The 21,412-nt window shown below is 43.6% G+C and overlaps 1 pseudogene; it reads left to right on the forward strand.

The window, feature by feature from the left end:
* The first annotated feature begins 1,618 nt into the window (after positions 1 to 1,618).
* LOC103088423 (tyrosine-protein phosphatase non-receptor type 2-like) lies at positions 1,619 to 20,726 on the forward strand (annotated as a pseudogene).
* The last annotated feature ends 686 nt before the right edge of the window (positions 20,727 to 21,412 follow it).

Genomic DNA, 21,412 nt, shown 5'->3' on the forward strand with positions numbered 1-21,412 from the left:
AAAAAAAAAAAAAAAAACAGTGCCTGTACCAGCAACTGTCTATCTTCTTTTTAAGCTCGTCATACCCAGCAACTTCTATTTACACATTACTGGCTAAAATTTAATCAAATGGCCTCATGTAAGTATGGGAGGCTGAGAAATGTAACCTTTTAGCTAGCAACTTGCACCTGGCCTCAGCACACCATTTGACAACCATAAATACCCTTGTCCTTTTACAAAGAATACACGCCCTTCTCGAGGGAGACAACCGCAAAGTCTTGACCAACCTGAAAGCTGGGGTCTCTAAATGATGGGCAGTGCGTGCTTTCACATTTGGATGTCCTTACTGTCCAGTGGTCTAAACGCTCCAGGGCCAAGTCATCTCTGCCCCTCCTGACATGCTCAGTATGCAGTGGCAGAGTAGGGGCAGGAGAACCACTATACACACTGTTGGAAAAGGAGAGAATGGAAACATGGCACAGTCAGTGGCCTGACACAATGACCAGTCCTCTGGACAGGACTTCTGAAGACTCCCTACCATCTCAAAGGAGTGAATTCCTTGGTTATCTCGTCTGCCAGCCTCCTGTTCTGCTCTCTGGAAAGATCTCCCTTATTCATTGTTTCCTGGGTCCCCTGAGCCTCAGTTGGTCCAAAATCCATCTTTGTATTAACTAGAAAAGGCACCTGTCTGGGCAGTAGGAGCTTTGCTGGGGTGTGGCTTTGGCAAGTAGACAGTGCCATTTTGCTAATGAGGAAATGACAGCCCTTCTCCCAGGAGACACAGCTCTGCCCCCGAGACAGTGGCTTGGAGAGTGGAGCACAGGCTGGATTTCAGCCCAGCTGGGTTTCAACTGGGCATCTTTGTGCAGTGCTCAACATGTTTATCTGTAGATGGTGGCCCTGGTGCCTGGCTGCCCTCTCAGGGGAGATATCTAGTCATAATCCTTCATGGACATATCTGAGGTCTCTTCAGAGACGAAGTCCCCCTGGACAGCACAGCTTTAGCAGCTCCCGGGCTGTAGATGTGGGTTTGGGGATGCTGGGATTGTACCAGGGGTTTAACAGTCACGGGCTGTCACAGGGCTGGTAAATGAACGGCGTGCCTGAGAAGAGAGTGTAGCAGGAAGAGAAGCGAGTGCCAGATCCTTGAGAAACACTAAGATTTAAGAGGCTGCCTAGCGAATGAAGAATCACCACGGAACTCGGAGAAGGTAGGACAAGAAGCCAGGGGAGAGGAAGGAGAGAAGTCAGCTCGGAAACCAAGAGAAGAGGCACTCAAGGGAGGGACTGGCAATGTGTGAGATAAGATGAAAATGGAAATGGTTGTAGAATCTGCCCTTTGACCTTCAATTACACTTTGACCCCTCTTATGGCAATTACCGTACTCTCTCTCACAGCCTTGGGCAGGGTGTGTGTTTCCAGTTTTCCTATGAGGGGGTATCCTTCTTGCTTTTCTGTGACACTTGGCCCTATGAGCAGTCCCTTTCCTTTATGCTGTCCTCCTTCAGCTTCTGGTGTCAACTTCCCTCTCCCTCTCCGATGGTTCCTTCTCAGTCTTATTGGCTGGGTTCCTCTCTCTGTTCTCTCCAGGGCTCAGACATAAGTCAGCTGCCTTTTCACTCGTGTACCCCCATCGACAATGACGTTCCCTCCTGAGGTTTCAACTCCCATGGTGATATTTCCAAATTCACTGATGCTTCCTGACTTGTCTCCTGAGCTGTAGACACATTTTGGACATCCCCACCTGGATGGCCCAGAAGTATCTCAGATCTAGTGTATTAGAACCAAAAAAAAAAACAGAAAGAAAAAAAAAAAACATAGAATTTAAGCAAGAAAACAAAATTATTGCTTCGTATAACTGAAAAGGCCAAGATATATAAACTCTGAATTCGGGCGTGGCTGGAGCCAGTTTCAAACTGGGTCCTCTGTGTGCTCCCCTCTGTCTCTAGTTCTCTTTGTCTCTCTCTGTCAGTGTCTGCTGCATCTTGGCTCTCGCCCCGGACAAGTCTTCTCCCTGTAGTGGCGAGATGGCCCTGGCAGCCTCCACTCTCACAAACCTCAGATGAATGAAGATTAAAAAAGAAATAGATGTGGGGGAATTCCCTTGCAGTCCAGTGGTTAGGACTCTACACTTCCACTGCTGTGGCCCAGGTTCAATTCCTGGTTGGGAACTAAAATCCCGCAAGCTGGGCAGCAGGGCCAAAAATAAATAAATAAATAAATGACATAAAAATAAATTTAAAAATAGATGTGGAAGAAAAGTCTCCAGGAGATTATTTTTGGTTCTCCTTGGGTCACGTGCCTGCTACTGACCATTTCCTTTGGTTGGGATACAAAGGCTGGCACAGGTGAGTGTCGGGTGGCATCCTCTGGGCAGGTCAAGGCCCTCTTCCCTCAAGCCAAACAGAATCATTTGTTGTTTCTCTGTGTCCTTAAAGGCTCTTTCACATCCCTATTCCTGTGCATGTGATATTGCCTAGGCTTTAGTCCTGATTCTTTTTCTAGCCAATTCTTACCCATCCTTTATACTCGGTTGACACCTCCTTTGGGAAGGCTTCTGGCATGTCTCTGTTGGATGAGATAGATGAGATGCTTGTGGTGATTCTATGAGACCTTGAGACTCTGTCATACAGTTATCCCAGCACTTATACATATTCCATCCTGGCGGCACTTATACAGTTCAGTACTTATTGGTTTTCTTGTCTTCCCCAGGTTCTGTGAGATCCTTCAGGGCCAGAATAACCTCTTCAGCTGTGTATCCACAGTGCCAAGTCCAGCTCAAATTTGTGTTCAACTGAACTGAATTGAATCAGTGGTTGAATTTGTACAAAGCAATGGCACACAGCTGTAAGGGACCCACATCACAATTGTTAATGAAAACCTGTATCATTGGCCCAAAGACTGAGGGCCTTCTAGGGCAAATGCCACCATTTTTTTTTTTTTTTTAATTTTATTTATTTATTTATTTTTGGCTGTGTTGGGTCTTCGTTTCTGTGCGAGGGCTTTCTCTAGTTGTGGTGAGTGGGGGCCACTCTTCATCGCGGTGCGCGGGCCTCTCACTGTCGCAGCCTCTTTTGTTGCGGAGCACAGGGCCCAGACGCGCAGGCTCAGTAGTTGTGGCTCACGGGCCTAGTTGCTCCGTGGCATGTGGGATCTTCCCAGACCAGGGCTCGAACCCGTGTGCCCTGCATTGGCAGGCGGATTCTCAACCGCTGCGCCACCAGGGAAGCCCAATGCCACCATTTTTGAAGCTTGTATAATGGCTGTGGTGAGAATGGATATTAGAGTCAGACAGACCTGGGTTCAGATTATGCCTCCACCTCTTACTAACCCTTCAACTTAGGCAAGTTCCTTAATTATCTGAGCTTCGGGTCTCTTTTTTTTTTTTTTTTTGCGGTATGCGGGCCTCTCACTGCTGTGGCCTCTCCTGCTGCGGAGCACAGGCTCCGGACGTGCAGGCTCAGCGGCCATGGCTCACGGGCATGTGGAAGCTTCCCGGGCCGGGGCACGAACGCATGTCCCCTGTATTGGCAGGTGGACTCTCAACCACTGCGCCACCAGGGAAGCCCATGAACCTTGGGTCTTTATTTATAAAATGAGGATTAGTAACATCTACTTCGTAAGTCATCGTGAGGATTGAAATGAATGAAAGAAAGCGCTTATGAACAGCTGGTAGAGTGTTACACAGGCTCAATACACAGTCTTTCCCCTGTACTTAGGTACTGACCACCCTCCTTGGGGCCATCCCAGTTATGGCTGTTGTATTGTCCTATTGTAATTGTTAACAGTCACTCTTTCACTCCAAACAGCGTCCTGTTAAGTTGATAAATTATATGGTCATCTTATTAATGAGCCCTGACACACCATCCAATCTGCTGCCGGCAGTGCAGACCTGACTTCTGCTAAAATGACAGCTGGGAGCCAAAATCCCAAATTAGACAATCCAAGGTAAGGGGCAGAGGCAACTGGAAGCCATACTCCCAGGGCAGGCTCATCCTGTCCACAGCAGAGACCTCTGTAGCCATCTTGGCATTTATGTGCACCTGAGGGCTAAGCCTAGATGTCACCAGCCAGTCAATGGCATTCAGAGGCTTTATTTCCCTGAATGAAAAAGAGAGAGTTACCACTTTTTGGACTTGAAAGACAAACTCTATTTCCTTGTGTCCAAACCTCATCCTCCAGAACCTGAACTGTCTGCCAGATGTTCCCTGACTGGGAATAAAATTACTTCCACTCAGTGCTCAATCTTTAGTCTCTTGGTTTTCATTTATATTTTAGTGACAGCACTTAGTTTGAAAACACTATTTGATTCTAAATGATGCACCCTTCTATGATTGCAATTTTAGCATTGGTTGCTGTCCTAGATTATCTGAGTTCCTCAAGGATGGGGACCATGTCTTGCTGCCATTGTGTCTCCATCATCCACCACCAGTGTCTGCACATGTGTACTGAGTGGATGGATAATGAATATGAATGAGATGGCCAAACCTGTCCTTGGTATTGAGTGCATCTGCCAGACTGGAGTGAGCTTTGTGTCACTCTTCCATGGCCCCTGAGGATGTAGGGGCTGAATTCACCCAGAAGCAGTCCCAGAAAATGAGTGACCTGGGCTTGCGATGTCTCAGTGACTTGGTAAAGACTACCTTTGGCTTATTTGGGGGGTCTGGCCACCACTGCCAGGAAACCAAACTGTTAATTACCCAAATGAGATCCTCCTGGGAAAAATCTCAATATTTATTAGCAGCTGTTAGAAAAAAGCTGATGACATGCTTTTCTCATCTCTCCTGATGGTAAAAGAAGCTTTAGAGAAAGAAACTGAATGGGTGAGGGAAGGATTGAAGGGATGCCAGAATGAAGTAAGAAGGAAGGTGAGTCATTCATCCACACACATGTAATTCACATGTCTGGTTGTTTCTTCTAGCTTAGACTGGATCCCATGACTCAGCTTTGCTAGCATTCGTGTAACTCGTAAAACACCAGGACCCACTCAGTCCTGCATTATTTCATTACATTGCCCATATTAGTCATGGTTTGGGCGGAACAGAAGTCACTCTAGGTATTTCAAGTAGAAAGAGGTTTAATACAGGGAATTAGAGACTTCCACAGCCATTGGAATATGGAGATTTCCATTTTCAGGAAATCCTGAAGTGCAGAGGTCTCAGCTGCTACCCCAAGGGGAGGAATTCCCAGGGCACTGCCCAGAAGGTCTGGGAGCTGCGGTTGGTGATTCAACAGCTTGTGGTACCAAAAAGTGTGGTTCTCAGGGTGATACCCGCAAACATCTGCCAAATGCCCACGTGCCTGCAAACAGCTGCCCCTGGGACATAATGACTTCTCGTCCTCAGTCTTCCAAAGCCCCTCAAGAGCCTCTCTTTGGCAGAACTGACCCAGAGCCAAGAACTGAAAGGGACTCTGGAAAAATCAGTTCCAGGATTTTCCCTTGATGCAGCTGAGCTGATCACAGACTCTCTCTCTCTCTACATATAGTCCTCATGGACTTGTACTCACTCACTCATTCATTCAATGAATAGTTAATGAGGACCTGCTATACACCAGAGTCTGCACTTGTACTAGTCAAATTCCTCTAAGACTTAGAGCACAAGTCTGTATCTTCTAATTTTTTCTATCTTCCACAATGTGTAGCACAATTCTGGGCACATAAGCAAATGTACATGAATTGCCTGTTAACTGACCTTAAACATGGCTAGCCTGGAATTTCCAACAGAAGTGAGAAATATAATTTACAAACGTCTATATAGATAGATAGATATTTATGGATATATGTTGTGTATACCTTAGTATTATAAAGGCATAACTTGCTGATTAAAGACAATTTGAAAAAACTACATAATTAAAATTTTTAAAATTACTTTGAGATCATTTTAATTTAGCAAAATCCTTACTTACCAATATAATCATTTGCCAACATTTTTAGTTTGCCTTTTCAGTTATTGTTTTCTGCTTTTTTCTTTTAGATAGTATTACTATATTATTATTACTTTATATCTTTTTTCTTAGTATTAAGGTATTTTAATATTACTATATTTGTAAAATTTTAATAGCTGAGGAACAGTCAATTGAGTAAATTCACTGTTGTTTAATCATTCTCCTAATGTCGGAAGTTTAGATCGTTTCAAATACCAGGTATTGTGTAAGCCTTAGTTTTCCTTTGATTGGTAGGTTGGGTCCTGGTGAGTCTGGGTTTGCATCCTCTCCTTCCTCCCTCTTCCAGCCTTTGATATATGACCAAGAATCCTGGAGGGAGTTCTTGGCCCAGGGCTATTAGTACACTGTGTTAGTAGAACTCCCAGTTTGTTGTCCAGAATGAACATCGTTGGTCCCCAGGGACCCTTGCTTTAGTGCAGAGAAAGGAATCCACGGCTGGGTGGCAAAGAGGAAAGCTGGCTTCCAGTCCTGGCTGTTGAGTTCACTGCTGTGTGACACTGGGCTTGTGTCCTTACCTCTCTGATCCCCCAGTTTCCTCTCATTTGAGACAATGACCAGTTAGTCTATGGACTTCACTAGCTCTGCTGCTCTTCAGATTTATCTCATCTCTGAACTGCCTTGGTGTGAAGAATTCTCTGGCAACTCTCCTTCCATTCTGATTGGCCAGGCCTTTTCTTGGGGGTATTTGGTGGCTCAGTTCAGGGGTTGAGATCCCCTCCCCCACCTCCCTGCCTTTGCCCACATGGTTTCTTTCCTCCACCTGCACTGCCTTTCTTCCCAACTCAGAGATGATGCTTGAGCAGTGCCCAGCTCAGGGTGCCCGCTTTGTTTTCGTTTCTTCTACTCAGTACAAAACACAGCTCAGATACGCCCTTCCTTGATGAAGTCTCTCTAACTGGGCCGCCGCAGCTCCGTGTTCTGGCCCCCATGGTAGCCCTTATCGTGGCGTTGGATGCTACTGCCCTTGCCCGCACGGACTGTGAGGTCCTCGAGGCACACATCAAGCCTCGCTGCTCTGTGGCAAGGTGCCTGGCACCAAGTGGCTGTTCGTGACTGTGTGGAATAAGGGAATAAAAGCGCACAACCCCTGGGGCTTCCCTCGTGGCACAGTGGTTAAGAATCCACCTGCCAATGCAGGGCACATGGGTTCGAGCTCTGGTTTGGGGAGATCCCACATGCCGTGGAGCAACTAAGTCCGTGAGCCACGACTACTGAGCCTGTGTGCTGCAACTACTGAAGCTTGCGTGTCTAGAGCCTGTGTTCCGCAGCAAGAGAAGCCACCGCAATGAGAAGCCCGCACACCGCAACAAAGAGTAGCCCCTGCTCACCCCAACTAGAGAAAGCCTGCGCGCAGCAATGAAGACCCAGTGCAGCCAAAAATAAATACAAATAAATAAATAAATTTATTTAAAAAAATAGTGCACTACTCCGAGCAAGCTGACTTTACGCTGACGATCTGGAGCTGGCAGAATAAACACAAACCACCCTCCTCAACTGCAAAACAGGAAAGCAACTTGGGGAGGTTTCCTCTGTTTCCCTTGTTGGAGCAGAGGATGCACATTTTTAGGGCTGAGCAGGTCCAAGGTGAAGGGTTTTACCTCATCAGCATATCCGTTTCCAGCATCCCTTTAAATGCGAGTTAGAGTCTCTCCCCAGGGATATCTGGCAGATTCCACTTCCCTCTGAATAATTTTCATCCTCTTTATGCAGAGAGGTGGGTATGGAATGAGGGCGTTACCTGGCTGCGTCTGAAGTCCTGGGTCTGCGCTCAAAGTTGTCTCATTTCCATTCCCTCCACCTCCCGCCTTCCCAGCTCTGAGAGGGGCCCAGTCTTGGTGCCCCTCCCTGTGCGGACACAGAGGCAGAAATAAAACTGAGTAGCCCTCGCTCATTTAATCTCCACCACCGCCTTTCCAGGTAGGTTTTACATCCCCATTTTCACAGCTGAGGAAGCTGAGACCCAGAGAACTTTGTTAACCTGCCCGAGTCACAGAGGGCTAAGTGGCTGAGGTGCGATTCAAACTTGGGTCCAAATTGAGGGCTTCTCAGGGGCAGCTTCTGTGCTAAAGAATCTTTACACGGATGAACCCATTTACTTCCTAGGAACCCTCAGGAAACCCCAGGAGACAGCTGGATTAGCCCCATTCTGCAGTAAGATATAGAAGCTGAGGCACGAGAGGGAAAGCAAAGCAGCTGTGCAAGGTCACAGGGCCACTAACTGGCTTGCCCTCATCGTGTTTGACTCAGGACTAGGTCTCTGTCTATGCCTCTTCTTCCTCTGCCTGGTGTCTTCACTCAGGCAAAGGCAACAGCTGCATTCAGGTGGCTGGGAAGTGCAGCTTAATGAGTATTTGGCCCAGTACGAATGATGTGGGACAGCATGCAGCTGGTCACCAGGCCCCGCCAGGGGGGCTCTGTGGACTCGGAATCTTGCAAGCTGGAAATCTCTGTGGATAAGCCCTGTGGTTCTGCTCCGAGGGACAGGACACTCCTTCTCCCTGAGGAGCTCTAGGAGCTCTAGTGGAACAGACGTTTCCTCCGTAGCTGTATCCCCAACATCCTGGTGCTTGGGAGGAAGGCCATTTAGGTTACTCTCCTGGATCCCAGCAGTGACTCCTAACCAGGCTCCCAGAACCTCTCTCGCCTCCCTCCAGTCCACTCAGTGCACAATAGCCAGAATAATCATTTAAAAAAAAAAATACAGGGCTTCCCTGGTGGTGCAGTGGTTAAGAATCCACCTGCCAATGCAGGGGACATGGGTTCGAGCCCTGGTCCAGGAAGATCCCACATGCCACGGAGCAACTAAGCCCGTGCGCCACAACTACTGAGCCTGCGCTCTAGAGCCCGCGAGTCACAACTACTGAGCCCGTGTGCCACAAGTACTGAAGCCCGCGTGCCTAGAGCCCATGCTCCACAACAAGAGAAGCCACCACTATGAGAAGCACACGCACTGCAATGAAGAGTAGCCCCTGTTAGCCACAACTAGAGAAAGCCTGCAAGTACTGAAGCCCGCCCGCCTAGAACCTGTGCTCCACAACAAGAGAAGCCACTGCAATGAGAAGCCCTCCTCACCGCAACGAAGAGTAGCCCCCGTTCGCCGCAACTAGAGAAAGCCCGCGCGCAGCAACGAAGACCCAACGCAGCCAAAAATAAATAAATAAAATAAATAAATTTATATAAAAAAAATTACAGAGCTGAGGATGCCACTCACTCCCTGGAAACGCTTTCATGGTTTCCCATTGCTCTTAAGAAAATAGCCAAAATCCTTGCCTTGGCCATCCCACGGGAGGGCCTCTCTCCCTCACTACACTTCAGCCACCTTGATGTTTTGGTTTCTTGGTTTGCTCTTTTCTACCTTGGGATGTTTTGCTCTTCGTAGTCTTTTATTTTAAAATATTCTCTATGCTATGCCAGGCCCATCTCTTATCTTTTAAATCTTGTCTTTAGTGTCTGTTCCTCAGAGAACCACCCCTAACACCTGCAGAGCTCTACCATCTCCTCTCGTAGTTCTTCCCTTTCATGATATTTATCATCACGTATCATCAATTCTTTATTTAACGTAGGCAGTATTTCAGCGTTCATCCCTCACTGGTATGTAAGCTCCCTCGTGGGGCAGGAGCTTCCTGTCCCGGACTCCAGTACCTGATGCCGTGCAATATGTACGTAGTAGACCTGTGACAGATATTTCCTGAATAAAGGATGTTAAGGAGTGAGTTATTCTTACCTTGGAAGCTATTTCCTGCAGACACCCGAATTTTCCAAGCCCGATTTTTGCAGAAGCTCTTCTTGGAAACCTCTTTCAAATGAAGTTGTCCTTACACTCTCAACATCAACGGCTATGGGGAACACACAACTGCAACGAATTTCTGCTTGTAATTAAATTACAGCGAATGAAATAAGTGACACGTTGATCTTTCTCCCTGCTCACATATCTGGGTCTGTGTGCTGCATACTAATTTCTGGTCTAAATCAATGAAAGTCCTTTGGAAAAAAAAGACTCTCCTTTAGAACAGAAGTAAGAGAAATGTTTGGAGAATTGCGGAAGACAGCTGGGCTCTTGAAGAGAGATTGGAAGGCGCAGAAGGGAGGGAACTTTCAGGTCCCGGTAGCTCTGCTTTCACCGGACGAGTGAGATCTGGGTTTTGAGACCTTAATCAACCTGGATTGTGGAAATGTACCTCACTGTGAATCGTCTCAGTCCTTAGGAGAGGCAAATAACAAGAAAACAACAGGATCTTAGGGATTTAGTCTAAACAATCAGCATCTCTGAGCTGCCCCGTGGCTAATATGGCTTCAGGGCAGCTTTCTTCTCCAGCTACAGTACCAGGTGCGGAGAACTGATGTTGGTAATGAGGGTCTGGAGGCCTCATAGCATCCTCAGACACCTGGGGATGGCTTGACTGCTTTCAGACTGCTCTTACTTACTCAGGCAGGAAAGTAAAGTCTACATTAAGATTCATAAAAATTTTACATTTTCTCTTGTGAATTGCTGTCTCAGTCATTCAAGAAATCTGTGTTCAGTTTATATAAAAGGGGACCCAGACACAGTGTCTGTCCTTGAGGTCTGCGTGTGGGGAAGAAAGCAGCAAGTGCTCTAGACAAGGCATAATTATTGGTTTGGAGGTGCTGTAATAAAACATACGCCACCTGCTACTGTATATGTGCATCTCTTGTGGTAGCGGGGCTTTATTGGGTTGTATCCTGATAAAAGTAGTCAATTTAATCTATAGAAAAAAATCCTGCATGTAAAGTGAGAGCTCTCTGAAAATATTCTCACTGTCGATCACCAGTGGAAGAGGCAGGGTTCTCAGACAGGAAAGTGAATCTTGGAAAGCATTAGGTAGGAAGGATGGAGAACTCCTGTATTTCTCAGGGCCTCCCTTGGTTCTACTTTTAAGGCCTTAAGATGTCTAGACTCACCTGTGGTAACTTACCCTGTGTCAGGTATTGGGCTAAATTTCTTTATATAGGAATCCCAGCCCTACAATGGAAGGAGTGATTATCTCCAGTTTTACAGAAGGGGAGACTGAGACTCTGAGAGAGTAAGAGTTTTATAACTAGTAAAGGAGATGGTCTTGGGATTCAGTACAAGGTCTGTGTGAACATACAGCTTTTGCACTTTTACCCATGGAGCTATGATGCATTCTGGACGGTGAGTTTGAAGCAGTGATGCGTTGATAATTGTTTAACAACTAGCTCTGAAAAATAGATAAATAAACAGTGCCCTGCTTTTTGCTGATTTCTGTGGTGTAAATACTCCCACCATGGCTGATTTCAAGCTACCAACATGAAGGCGCTCACTGAATACGGAGGTGGGAAGAGATACGCACAGCTGAGCCGACTAAGGCACACCTCTGAAGTCACCCACACGATTGAAACAAGCTAGAAGCTCCTCCAGGGTGAAGCCTACAAGCTCCGGAGAAGAAAGCCTATTACTGAGCTGAGTGAAGCCTTGAGAGCTAGTTTATTCACATACATATTGCTCTCTTTCTTCTTTTGTTTTCCAGAAGATTTACTGAAGCCCTGAATGAATGCCTCTCCTTGCTCAGCTGTACCACAAAAAATTTAGGAAAGGGGGGAAGCCCCTCTCACCCACTCCACCAGTCTCCAGTGGTGGTGGCAGAAGATGCTTAGTGAGACATCCCCAAGGGCACAGGGAACCTTGGATAGTAGGGCTATAGCTCTTCCTCCTCTCAGGAAAATCTTCCATTGATTATTTCAGGGAGATGGCATTTTTCCCCTAGAGAAACTTTGAAATGTTCTCTGGGTTAACTGAGCTCTAGCTCAGTTTTCCCTGTCTGTGGCCACCTCTTGACCTTCAATCCCAAGGTCATCATCACCCTAGTTTTTCCTTTACTGTCAGCGTTCCCTTCAATGTGTGATTCTTGGACCACCCGTAGCCGAATCATCCTAGAGGGCTTGATGAAAATGCAGATTCCAGGCACAGGGAGCTGTATGAAACATGCTCTCCAGTTTGACCGTTATGTTCAATATTCGAGAGTCATTTCTCTAAACTGTATTTTCTCAAATGTCTCCAGCAGAACTAGGGGTCATAGGATATTAACAAGCATTATGTAATAAAAAGCACGAAAGAGGCCTCAATGGCAGGGGTCTGCAAAGATCTAAAAATCGAGTGGTGGCATCTTTCTGTACGGCCCTTGAGCTAAGAATGGCTTTTGAATTTTTAAAGTATCGTACAAAAAAAATAATAAACTTGACTGTAGGAACACTTGGCACCTTTAATAACCTAATGTGTACCAGGGCTCTTCAAGAGGGTGAATAGCATCTCTCAATCATGAGAACATGGAATTTCTCCTCTATGATTACTATGTTTTGTTTTGTTTTTTTTTTTTCGGTACGCGGGCCTCTCACTGTCGTGGCCTCTCTTGCTGTGGAGCACAGGCTCTGGACGTGCAGGCTCAGCGGCCATGGCTCACGGGCCTAGCCAGGCTTCACGGCATGTGGGATCCTCCCGGACCGGGGCACGAACCTGTGTCCCCTGCATCGGCAGGCGGACTCTCAACCACTGCACCACCAGGGAAGCCCCTATTACTATGTTTTTATAGAGCATATTATGGAACGAGTGTTCTGTAGAATACGCTCTGAGAAACACTGTTCTAAACAAATTAATTCCAATCCAAACTTGGCAATCAGTTTCCCTTGAATCTTGCATTGTGATATTTTCTTTTATCTTGGTCAGGGATGCGATTCTTTCTCATGACTCCATGGACTCAGTCCATTCTCCCAGGCTTTCTGGTCAAGTCTTCTCTTTCCCATCCTCTACCTACCATTGCCTACATCAGTCACAATCTTTTCTTTTCCAAACTCTTAGAGCACGTAGTGTTTGTTCAGTAAAACCAAGACTTTCTGAAGCTCCAAGGAAACGAAGGGTTCCAGAAAACAATAGTATTTTCTGGCTATCTGAGGGGTTACCATTTTGGGCATGAAAACATTATTTAAGCTAATTCTTTTGGACAGCAAACCATACTGAATAATTCTTTAATTGAACATAATTTAACTTTATTTTCATGACATGGTGCAGAGGGAAGATCATTTGATGGAAAGATGAGAAAAGTTGTGTTTCCAGCTGAGTTCCACCACTAATGAGATGAGAGGCCTGAAAAGTCACTTCTCCCTGGCCTCTGAGAAAATGGGGTTATTGGCTTAGATGTTCTTCAAGGTTCCTCCGAGGTCTAACATTCCATGATGTTCTGGTATTGCAGAGTTCCAGTAATGGGAAAGGGATGAGGCAAGTGCACTCAAGTTTCTATTAGATTTATATCTGATGATTTCTTACTAGCCACACAAATCAGTTACTACTGCTAAATCATGTTTACCATACAGATTTTAAAAAACATTCTAATTGATACTTAATTCTACTTGGTGAGCAAAATTCAAATTTTTGCACAGCAACAGATTAGAAGTCAAAGATTTTCTTAATACTATTAAGTGGATTTTCTTCTTCATGAGTTGAGTCTGGCAAGGCTTTGATCATGGGCCTTGACAGAATGTTGGTATTTTTATGCCTTTTAGAAAGCCCCAGCTGTCTGAGACACTCTGTCCCTGTGGTCTGACTTGATCACTGACAAATCTGACTTGATCACTCTTAATTTATTTCTCAGATAAAGCTATTGAGTGTGGGAGAGTTGCTTTTTCCTTTACAGGAAGGTCACTAACTTCAATTTTGTGGATTTCTATTTATTAGTTGATGCCACTGGCATGCAAAGTTTGGCAAGGCTGTCACTCTGCTTCCAAATCCCTCCATCATCTCTGACTTTCCAGTGAATTCCCATCAGAGACTGTCCCGACAGTTCTGTTTTCTCCTCAAGCTTCACCCCGTCCCATCCTTCTCAGCCCAGCAAGAGGCTGTACTTTTCTTCTCCATCTCAAAGCTCTTAAAGCACACAGGGATTTTCCTTTCCTCATTCATTCATTCATTCAAAAACCTCTTGAATGTTCAATTGATATGAACTGGGCATAGGCCTTCCCCCTCGAGGTACTTCCACTCTCGGGGGGGTTAGAAGGAATAAAAACACCAATAAATGTGTATCTTACAAGTCTTTGAACACCAGAGGAGAAGCATTTACTTCACTTGTATGGAAGAATCAGGAAAGTTCCCCAGAGAAAGTGATCTGTGAGTCATGTCTGAGAGGGTGAGTCAGAGTTCAATAGGAGACAATTGGGTGACCAGCACTCCAGGTGCAGGGAACAATGTGTACAAGACCATGAAGGCATGAGATAGCGTGATATGATCATAGACAGAGTGAGAGAGGGCCTAGAAAGCAGGACATGTTGGAGCCGTGTTGGGAGAGGAGCTGGAAAAGCTGGTAGGAGCTCCATCATCTGGGGGGGAGAATTGTCTTCCCTCATCTGTGCTCCTGGCACCACTCCCATCTCCAGCATCTTGCTTCTGAGATCTCCTTTTCTTTGGTATCTTATCTTTCAGCTCACAGAGAGGTGCAAATCTTATCTTTCTTACAAACACACACAAACACACACACACACCAACTTCACCCCTCTCTGCTTTAAGCTTGCATCTCATAGTCCTTATACCTAGTTTCAAGTTCTTGAGAGAGCAGGTTGTCTCACTTTCTTTACTTCTTCACCTCTCATTCTCTCTACCCCATCGCAGTCTGGCTTGAGAGAAAATAAGAAGTGTGCTTGGGCACATCATCCAATCCTAAAGCTGTAAATCTAAAGCCTATGAGTCAAATGTTTTTCTTCACCCCACTGTGAATTTTAAGGAATGCCCATTTTATTTTCTTCCTTATTTATTTGCAGCTCATGTAGGCTCAGTTCCTCTCTGAATATGTTTTAATTTACTTAAAACAAGTCTATCCTCTTTCCCCTGCACAATTATGTAAAGCCAATGGCTCCTTTAATTCCAAGGCCATGGTGTTCGCCTGTTGATGCAAAGGCTGAAACAGGGATCCATCTTCTGGGGAGGGTGGCTGGGCCGTGGCGGGGCGGCCAGAGCGTGGCAGCCCGAGCATCCCCTCAGAGCTTCTTGGAAGGAGCTCGGAAATTCACAGTGACTAGCCTGACACGACTAGCCTCAGAGTGGCCAAGTTTCCAGAAAACAGAAATTGACACGTATACAGAGATGTAAGCCCATATGATCACAGTCGTGTTAAACTGAAAAATGCTGAAAATGATTTATTAATGCCAGCTCAGTTGACATAGAAGAGGGGCAGAGGAGTTACATCTTAACAGAGTGTCCACTTCCTAATTCAGGTTGTCATTTCTGGCTCATGGTTTGGCAGCAAAAGACCAAAGCAGTTGTCATACTAAACCGAATTGTGGCGAAAGAATCGGTTAAATGTGCACAGTACTGGCCAACAAAAGGTGAAGGAGAGATGCTACTTAAGGAAACGGGATTCAGTGTGAAGTTCCTGTCAGAAGACGTGAAGTCCTATTACACAGTCCATCTGTTGCAGTTAGGAACTACCAAGAGTGGTGAAGCCAGAACAGTATCTCAGAAGCAAGAAGAACTGCAATCCTGCAGGCTGTGGAACAAAAACCACATTCACAAAAAGATAGACAAGATGAAAAGGCAGAGGGCTATGTACCAGATGAAGGAACAAGTTAAAACCCCAGAAAAACAACTAAATGAAGTGGAGATAGGCAACCTTCCAGAAAATGAATTCAGAATAATGGTAGTGAAGATGATCCAGGACCTCGGAAAAAGAATGGAGGCAAAGATCGAGACGATGCAAGAAATGTTTAACAAAGACCTAGAAGAATTAAAGAACAAACAAACAGAGATGAACAATACAATAACTGAAATGAAAACTACACTAGAAGTAGCAGAATAACTGAGGCAGAAGAACGGATAAGTGACCTGGAAGACAGAATGGTGGAATTCACTGCTGTGGAACAGAATAAAGAGAAAAGAATGAAAAGAAATGAAGACAGCCTAAGAGACCTCTGGGACAACATTAAATGCAACAACATTCGCATCATAGGGGTCTCAGAAGGAGAAGAGAGAGAGAAAGGACCGGAGAAAATATTTGAAGAGATTATAGTCGAAAACTTCCCTAACATGGGAAAGGAAACAGCCACCCAAGTCCAGGAAGTGCAGAGAGTCCCATAGAGGATAAACCCAAGGAGAAACACGCTGAGACACATAGTAATCAAATTGGCAGAAATTAAAGACAAAGAAAAATTATTGAAAGCAGCAAGGGAAAAATGACAAATAACATACAAGGGAACTCCCATAGGTTAAGAGCTGATTTCTCAGCAGAAACTCTACAAGCCAGAAGGGAGTGGCATGATATACTTAAAGAGATGAAAGGGAAGAACCTACAACCAAGATTACTCTACCCAGCAAGGATCTCATTCAGATTCGATGGAGAAATCGAAAGCTTTACAGACAAGGAAAAGCTAAGAAAATTCAGCACCACCAAACCAGCTCTACAACAAATGGTAAAGGAACTTCTCCAAGTGGGAAACACGAGAGAAGAAAAGGACCTACAGAAACAAACCCAAAACAATTAAGAAAATGGTCATAGGAACATCCATATCGATAATTACCTTAAACGTAAATGAGTTAAATGCTCCAAAATTAATATTTATAGGACATTCCATCCCAAAACAGCAGATTACACTTTCTTCTCAAGTGCGCATGGAACATTCTCCAGGATAGATCACATCTTGGGTCACAAATCAAGCCTCAGTACATTTAAGAAAACTGAAATCATATCAAGCATCATTTCTGACCACAACTCTATAAGATTAGAATTGAATTACAGGGGAAAAAATGTGAAAAACACAAACACATGGAGGCTAAACAATACGTTACTAAATAACCAAGAGATCACTGAAGAAATCAAAAAGGAAATCAAAAAATACCTAAGGACAAATGACAATGAAAACAGGATGATCCAAAATCAATGGGATGCAGCAAAAGCAATTTTAAGAGGGAAGTTTATAGCTATACAAGCCTACATCAGGAAAAAAGGAAAATCTCAAATAAACAATCTAACCTTACACCTAAAGGAACTAGAGAAAGAAGAACAAACAAAACCCAAAATTAGCATAAGGAAAGAAATCATAAAGATCAGAGCAGAAATAAATGAAATAGAAACAAAGAAAACAATAGCAAAGATCAATAAAACTAAAAGCTGGTTCTTTGAGAAGGTAAACAAAATTGATAAACCATTAGCCAGACTCAACAAGAAAAAGAGGGAGAGGACTCAAATCAGTAAAATTAGAAATGAAAAAGGAGAAGTTACAACAGACACCACAGAAATACAAAGCATCCTAAGAGACTACTACAAGCAACTCTATGCCAATAAAATGGACAACCTGAAAGAAATGGGCAAATTCTTAGAAAGGTATAACCTTCCAAGACTGAACCAGGAAGAAATAGAAAATATGAACAGACCAATCACAAGTAATGAAAGGGAAACTGTGATTAAAAGTCTTCGAACAAACAAAAGTCCATACCAGATGGCTTCACAGGTGAATTCTATCAAACATTTCGAGAATAGCTAACACCCATCCTTCTCAAACTCTTCCAAAAAATTGCAGAGGAAGGAACACTCCCAAACTCATTCTATGAGGCCACCATCACCCTCATACCAAAACCAGATAAAGATACTACAAGAAAAGAAAGTTACAGACCAATATCACTGATGAATATAGATGCAAAAATCCTCAACAAAATACTAGCAAACAGAATTCAACCACACATTAAAAGTATCATACATTATGATCAAGTGGGATTTATCACAGGGATGCAAGGATTCTTCAATATATGCACATCAATCAATGTGATACACCATATTAACAACTTGAAGAATAAAAACCATATGATCATCTCAATAGATGCAGAAAAACCTTTTGACAAAATTCAACACCGATTTATGATAAAAACTCTCCAGAAAGTGGGTATAGAGGGAACCTATGTCACCATAATAAAGGCCATATACGACAACCCACAGCAAACATCATTCTCAATGGTGAAAGCCTGAAAGCATTCCCTTTAAGATCAGGTACAAGACAAGGATGTCCACTCTCACCACTATTATTCAACACAGTTTTGGAAGTCCTAGCCACCGCAATCAGAGAAGAAAAAGAAATAAAAGGAATACAAATTGGAAAAGAAGAAGTAAAACTGTCAGTGTTTGCAGATGACATGATACTATATGTAGAGAATCCTAAAGATGCTACCAGAAAACTACTGGAGCTTATCAATGAATTTGGTAAAAGTGCAGGATACAAAATTAGTGCACAGAAATCTCTTGTATTCCTATACACTAATGCTGAAAAATCTGAAAGTGAAATTAAGGAAACACTCCCATTTACCATTGCAACAAAAAGAATAAAATACCTAGGAATAAACCTACCTAGGGAGACAAAAGACCTTTATGCAGAAAACTATAAGACACTGATGAAAGAAATTAAAGATGATACCAACAGATGGAGAGATATACCATGTTCTTGGATTGAAAGAATCAATATTGTGAAAATGACTCTACTACCCAATGCAATCTACAGATTCAATGTAATCCCTGTCAAATTACCAATGGCATTTTTTACGGAACTAGAGCAAAAAGTCTTAAAATTTGTATGGAGACACCAAAAAGACCCCGAACAGCGAAAGCAGTCTTGAGGGAAAAAAACGGAGCTGGAGGAATCAGACTCTGTGACATCAGACTATACTACAAAGCTAGGACAATATGGTACTGGCACAAAAACAGAAACATAGATCAATGCAACAACATAGAAAGCCCAGAGATAAACCCACGCATCTATGGTCAACTAATCTATGACAAAGGAGGCAAGGATATACAATGGAAAAAAGACAGTCTCTTCAATAAATGGTGCTGGGAAAACTGGACAGCTTCATGTAGAAGAATGAAATTAGAACACTCCCTAACACCAAACACAAAAAGAAACTCAAAATGGATTAGAGACCTAAATGTAAGACCGGACACTGTAAAACTCTTAGTGGAAAACATAGGAAGAACACTCTTTGACATAAATCACAGCAAGATCTTTTTTGATCCACCTCCTAGAGTAATGGAAATAAAACCAAAAATAAACAAATGGGACCCAGTGAAATTTAAAAGTTTTTGCACAGCAAAGGAAACCATAAACAAGGCGAAAAGACAACCCTCAGAATGGGAGTAAATATTTGCAAACAAATCAACGGACAAAGGATTAATCTCCAAAATATATAAATAGCTCGTGCAGCTCAATATTAAAAAAACAAACAACCCAATCCAAAAATGGGCAGAGGACCTGAATAGACATTTCTCCAAAGAAGACATACAGATGGCCAAGAAGCACATGAAAAGCTGCTCAGCATCATTATTTATTAGAGAAATGCAAATCAAAGCTACAATGAGGTATCACCACACCTCAGTTCGAATGGGCATCATCAGAAAATCTACAAGCAACAAATGCTGGAGAGGGTGTGGAGAAAAGGGAACCCTCTTGCACTGTTGGTGGAAATGTAAATTGATATAGCCACTATGGAGAACAGTATGGAGGTTCCTTAAAAAACGAAAAATAAAACTACCATACGACCCAGCAATCCCTCTACTCGGCATATACCCAGAGAAAACCATAATTCAAAAAGACACATGCACCCCAATGTTCATTGCAGCACTATTTACAATAGTCAGGTCATGGAAGCAACCTAAATGTCCACTGACAGATGAATGGTTAAAGAAGATGTGGCACATACATACAATGGAATAGTACTCAGCCATATAAAGGAATGAAATTGGGTCATTTGTTGAGACATGGATGGATCTAGAGACAGTCATACAGAGTGAAGTAAGTCAGAAAGAGAAAAACAAATATCGTATATTAGCGCATATATGTGGAACCTAGAAAAATGGTACAGACGAACAGGTTTGCAGGACAGAAATTGAGACACAGATGTAGAGAACAAACGTATGGACACCAAGGGGGAAAAGCAGTGGCGTGGTGGTGGTGGTGGTGTGATGAACTGGGCGATTGGGATTGACATGTATACACTGATGTGTATAAAATTGATGACTAATAAGAACTTGCTGTATAAAAAAAAAAGATTAAAAAAAATAATAAATTACAGAACTGTATCTCACTTTCATTATACTACCTGGCCAGATTTCGGAGTGCCTGAATCACCAGTTTCACTACTCAATTTCTTATTTAAAGTGCGAGAATCTGGCTCCTTGAATCCTGAACACGGGCCTGCGGTGATGTGCCGTAGTGCCGGCATCGGGCGGTCAGGCACCTTTTCTCTGGTGGACACTTGTCTGGTTCTGATGGAAAAAGGAGACAATATTAACATTAAACAACTGTCACTGAGTATGAGAAAATGCTGAATGGGGCTGACTCAGACACCAGATCAACTCAGATTTTCATACATGACTATAATAGAAGGAGCAAAGTTTCTAAAGGGAGATTCAAGTGTACAGAAATGGTGGAAAGAACTTTCTAAAGAAGATGTTATGTCCTGTTTTTGATCAGTCACCATCCAAAATAATGAGTGAAAAATACAATGGCAACAGGATAGGCCTAGAAGAAGAAAAACTGACAGATGACAGATATACAGGACTGTCCTCTAAAGGTACTCTGGAGGAAAACAGCCAGAGTGCTCTGCGCAAGTGCCTTCTGGGGGACAGGAAAGAGCACAGCTCAGAAGGTGTAGCAGATGACGCAGAGGCTGAGTGAGACTGAATGAGAAAAGGAAAAGGCGGTTTTATTGGCAACCTATTCTCACTAAGATGGGGTTTGTGTCAGTAATTTTGGTTGGTGCTTTTGTTGGCTGGACACTGTTTTCTCAGCAAAACGCCCTATAAATAATTAATTTTGCCCCGCAAGTTACGGCACTGGGAGCTGACAGTGTTGTGTGAATCACGGGGTTTTTCGTCTGTTAGCAAATTCCTCAGACCCCAGAAGGTGCGGTTGACTAGACACACCACAGAGAAGTGGGGTGTCCAGTCCTCCCAGCATCCCAGGGCACTGCTCACACTGTACCCACTCCCTAAAATCAAGACTTGAAAACTTCTTAAGCTCTGATACATTTTCAGCTGTATTCATACATGTTAAGTGTAAGATTTCTCCTGACCAGACTGAGAAGTCCTTTATCACAAGGATTTGTGTTTGGAGGCTATCTGGATTTTAACCTGCACTTGATATAAGCAATAAATATTGTGGTTTTATCGACATTATTACTGAAAAGAAAATGACCTTTAAGTAATGCGTGTAATGTATAATGTACTGTTGATGTGGGCATCAACATTGTATCTTCTTAACCATTTCAGGGCAAATATATTTTATTAGTACCTATTTAATCTTACTTTTGTAGTTAAATATACTTTTTAAAAGCTCAATTTGAAAAAAATCTGTTACCATGAAAAAATAATAAACGGTATGTTGATTCAAAAAAAAAAAGGTAATCCATCTTCCATCTTCCTTTATCCTCACTCAGAGGAGAAGTGTGCCTTCACTCAGAAGAAAACAGAATCTGGGCAGCCACGTTTAG

Source organism: Lipotes vexillifer, unplaced genomic scaffold (assembly GCF_000442215.2).
Source record: "Lipotes vexillifer unplaced genomic scaffold, Lipotes_vexillifer_v1.1 scaffold771, whole genome shotgun sequence".
Lineage (NCBI taxonomy): Eukaryota > Metazoa > Chordata > Mammalia > Artiodactyla > Lipotidae > Lipotes > Lipotes vexillifer.